A 5330-nucleotide genomic window follows, 5' to 3' on the forward strand; every position below is an offset into this window, starting at 1 on the left:
GGTGTCAGACATGGTGTGTCCTTTTCTTAAAGAGTCAGTTAATATTGAAGCACAAATACTATGCACAAATCTCCGTCTGGGTGATCAGACCCCGCTGGGATGTTTTATTATTCTCTGGTGATGTTCTGTTTGAGTGTTTCCATTTTTCTGTACAATCGATAATTTATCTGAACAATATTCTCAGTCGTATCATCTGTACGACACCACATGGACATGCTCTCAGTTCAGAATAAGCTCTCTGTTCAAGTTCATGTTTCCAAGGCAACCATCTGTCGGGCTGTCACAAATGCAGTAATTGAAGGTGATTGATAGCCAAGTGGTTACTGCGCATGCTGCATAGTGACAGTGTCGCTCGTTCGATACCAGTGAGGAACTTTCTCTCTCTCCATATACCAGCTACTGTTAAATTAAGGTGAAAGTGCCCAAACATAAAACTAAATTTGACTATTCCACTTAAACGTTTACACATTTGTTGTGTTGTATGTATAAAGGCATAGGTGTTGCTTTCAAATAGACAATATTAAATACTGGCAGTGTTGGGATGGCTGAAAAATTGACTTTCTTTTTTCTTAGAAGATTTCATAAACTAGCCTACTGAAATATATATCACATGTTGAATGTAGCATTTAAATTAATTAATTAAATTGTTTAATGAGGGCAGGCTAAACAACACCACAATTGCTTGTAATGAATACCTTACTTGTTTGAGCTATATTTTTATATTTCATATTCAGTTGCTGCTAAGTAGGCCTACTTTTTGTACCTGTTGGGGTCTGCATGAATGTTAAATGTGCCACGCACACACATACACACATACACAGAATATAAATGTTGAATAAGTCAACCACTCGAGACAAAATGTTTCTCTTTTTTTTCATTAATACTCACTGTTGACTGTCTTTTCTTAAATATATTCTCATCATCTGCATGTATTCATTAATATTTCTAACTCCTTTGGGGAGAAGTAGGAGGACTGAGCCCTTTGTTTCTCCTGTTGTCATGGTGAATCATGTTATCTGTGCTCCATTGATGAGGGCTTGGTATCTCCTCATGCACGAGCTTCACTCAGAGTTACTTTGACTCAGAGTTGATTGAACTAACTGTTAACACTTGTTCTGAAACCGAAAACTCTGATTTTGACAGCTCAGAGTTGGTCAACCTAGAGTTAAGGTTTTAAGTCAGAGTTAGTTAAACCTGCTTCCTGAAACAGGCCCCTGGCCAAAAAAGAAGAAAACATGAAGGTGTTGAGCCAGCCCAGCTGCAGAGGGCTGTAGGACCCAGATCTTCCCTCCTAAACTGTAAGAAATAATAATACTAATAATGATAAGAAAATGCATTAACTAAACTGTAAAAACTGTTGGGGCTGCCGTCCTCAAAACAACAACAAAATGAAAAAGAAAAAGAAAAACACAAAAGAAAGTCTGAGCTGGTCAGGAGGAAGAGAAGAAGAGGTGAGCAGGTCCACCCACCAATCAGCTGGCTCATCAGGAGCACCTGGAAGTGGAACAGGAGAAAACTAAAAAGGGAGGGGGGAGAGCATGGGCATAGCACACCTGTTCCAGATCTGTACTGTTCATTCAGCCTCATGTTCCTGCATTACTCACATCACTTGTTAGTTAAACTCAACAATACATCCACTGTTTGAATGAGTGAACTATGAGTCAGATCATTCATGTGTTCAATACAACAACCGTTATTTTACAAGCAGTATATTTATCATGAAGCTGATACTTTACTAGAGTATGATGTAATGAAGTGAAACATCACAACTAATAAAGTCTGATATGAAGACATTTTTTTTACTATTATCCGACCAATCAGCATGTGATCTCTTATAAATGTGATCACAAACAGCTTTACCCCTAACAAGTGTCAGTACTTAATACAATAAATACTATACTACTATGCTAACCAGTGTGTGAAGTATGCAGTCCTTCTGGCTTTGCACAACACTAAATCTACACTGAAAACCAACAGTTGATATGTATTACTTGTAAAACCAAAATGTGATACAGAATAAATACGATGTTGTACGCAGTAACAGATAATGTTTTCCTCCAGTGTTTATAACAAAACTGCGGCACATACTTTACAGATATGCAAAGAAATAATGAAATGTGACGAAATAAAAGACAATGTGATGTGTCAGCTCTTTGTGTGAATGTGTGCTGAGCTCCACCTGCATATATCACACTGTACCAGAGAGGAAAAGGTTTCAATACATGTTCAACAGTAACGTGCATCATATATAGTGTCATGTACTGTTTGTTGTACTGTTGTTTTATTGTGTGTTATATATTGATGTTATTAAAGGGATGGAGGTAAACACTGAGCAGTGGTGGAAGTGGAATGTAGCTGATAAATGACTAATGAACATCTTCCTCATCTTCTCAACAGTTTCCTGTCTCTGTGGTGAAGAAAGTTCACTGAGGTTGTTCACACTGTGACTGTATTTGTGTTGTTCCAGAGGAGAGTGGGGAGGACTGCTGTGAGTGTGTGTGATGCTCTGTGAGTGTATGTGTGTGATGCTCTGTGGTTTGACTGAGTGCACATGAGTTGAAATATCTTCAGGTGGTTCTGCAGCCTCAGCGAAAACATCAGGGATCATATTGCTAGAACGGTTCAAACAGCTGGAAAAGCAATTGATAGACAGCAGAGGCAGCAGACTGATTTATATAACAACCACACACACACACACACACACACTGCAAAGTGACAGCAGTCACACATGTGGGAGGGGTTAGGTTTAGGGTTAGAAATGTGTGATCTTCATGACAGCAGCTTATTTGAACATACTCAGGTGAGCAGGTGTGTTTATATAGTGCAGATGTTTTCATGCATGTCCTCTGATGTTGTCTTCTGTGTGTGAAGCAGAGACATGAGGAGCAGTTTCAGAGGGCTTCATCAAGATGCTCCATTCAGTCTGGATCACACAGACTTCATTGTTGAGTTTTTTGGCAAAACATATAAACAAACAGATTATGGCAGCAACTTTCACACAGTTTATTGTCTCTACTGTGAGTTTATGTCATTAACGATGCAATGTTCCAGCCTTCTCGCTCTGTTCCACCATGAGAACCCAATGACCTTTGACCTGGAGCGTCCTACACTACATCATTGGTGATGCAGACAGCTACACTGTAACGTGTGGAGGCTGGAGTGTGTGTGTGTTGTAGTGATGTGAGTATGCAGAGAAGCTTGTGTCATGTCATGGTGCAACTATAACTGATGGCTTCTTATTAATCTTGTGTAGCAGTTGGATACTGTACAAATAAACATCAGTTTTATAAAGTTAATTTACTGATAACACAATGTGAGGTTAAGCAGAGCTGAAGACAACAGCAGAGTTGATGTTAATTCTCTGAAATATATGACTTAGAGCAGCTTGAAGTATAAAATCCACTGCCTTCAATTCTATATGCACTTTCAGTTATTAATGATGAAGCTAAATGGGCTGACTTAAAACTGTTATATTGTTTTAAGATGTTGGTGGAACAATCATTTCAGGTGACCATACAGATGTGTATACAGATGTCATATTATTGATGTTTTTATGACATTATTTACAATGTTAGAGGAGTGTTAGAGTGTTTTCAGCCATGCATGACTACAAAGAAGCACCAGCTCTGACTTCCATAATTCCAAGACTTTGGCCTGACAGTTATTTCATGTTACTTATGAGACTTAAATAATATTATATACCTTCCTTCTATTCTAAAACATTACAGCATGGAGGGGGGGCAGTGGGTGGGGGTCCACACATGGAAATAGATTATACTACTTCAGCAGATAAATGATGATTATGTCACTGAATGAGACAGTACAGTACTGTAGTGGAACTATATGAACAGAGAGCAGTAAGGTCAGGCTGAACTTCCATATTTCTCCTGTTCAGTTAAGATCTCTGATCTGATTTAAATGTAACCTGACTCTGCAGCAGTGCACCTGCAGCTTTTTGATCAGAGACTGAGGGAAACTGCACAGTTTGTTCTAGATCAAATCTGGAGATGAAATTAAAGTTGCACTGAAACAAAGAGTAACATATGAATGCATCAGCTCCATAGTAGCAAGCATTATAATACTGTGATACTGAACAGGTTCTGTTATTGAATCAAGTTTAACATTCTTTATTCCATACACTCTTTACTGTAACTGCCATTTAATGAAGCCACCACCGGGGGTTTCCACTGATGTTGGCTTCGTTTCACAAATATTTCTCAATTTCCAAAGAATCTCTCTGTTCCCCAGCTCACAGAGTTCACAACAGAGAATAGTATGTTTCATCATATTCTGAGGTGATAATGTTGCTGTAGACAGCTACCATGGTTCCAGTCACATGATCTAAACCTTCAATATGTTCATCTCTCAAACAGCTGTTCCTGTCATGAATAAGGTTAGAGTGTGATGCTGTGTTGCTACTGAAGGCAGCACACTGAGTCTTTTTAGGCTCTGTCATGTGAGTGCAGTTTACATCACATTCTGCCAGCAGCTATTATGATCAAAGCTCCCTTTAAAGTATCTTCAGACACAATTTAGTCCTAGGCTTCTCTTTCTGAGGAATAAAAACACTGGAAAACTTGAGTATTTCCTCATATCTAACAAAGCCACAGCTGTACATTTACAGTAGCTACTGCATTGTAACAATCCTGGAAATCACAAATATTTGGACATTGTGGAACTTGTACTTTAAAGAAATGATTCCTCATCTTTACTTTTCACTGTTTTTGGTTATGTAGATGACATTGGAGCTATTTTTCTGACACAAGAATGACTTTCAGTTCATTGATGTTTACTAGATTCTGATGGCAGAATCTCATATTCATACAGTACAGAGGTAACTTGCACTCCAAGGACCACACACGCGATCATTCTGTGTATGTATGTATGAGGAGGAAGATGTAACACCATGATTTATACTTTTATATACAGTTGGATATTTAAGCTTCACTGTGAGTGTGTAGAGTTTGAAGCTATAGACTGTTTTTACATTTATCTGTGCTCACTGAAAATCTGATTTTAACATCTTAACTAGTCTCAATAAAATCAAATATCTAATCATGGTCCAGTGTGATGCACAAACACTGAGAATGGACTTTATAGATTTTAGAATGAACCATATTAATTCATAGACTGTGGAATGTGTCATGTGGGAGAAGGAGGAGATGGCATTTTAGGCTTTTTAAGGTGGTAATTCTACTTTTTTGTGGGAAAACTATATTAGACGTTATTGTTCCAATAGTTCTTATATGTCTCAGGGATCTTTAACCCTTTGTAGGACACTCTCAATTTTCAACCTTACAGAGTTATTGGGGGACTTTTTTCATTGAACA

The sequence above is a fragment of the Scomber japonicus genome, chromosome 1 (genome assembly GCF_027409825.1).
Source record: "Scomber japonicus isolate fScoJap1 chromosome 1, fScoJap1.pri, whole genome shotgun sequence".
Classification (NCBI taxonomy): Eukaryota; Metazoa; Chordata; class Actinopteri; order Scombriformes; family Scombridae; genus Scomber; species Scomber japonicus.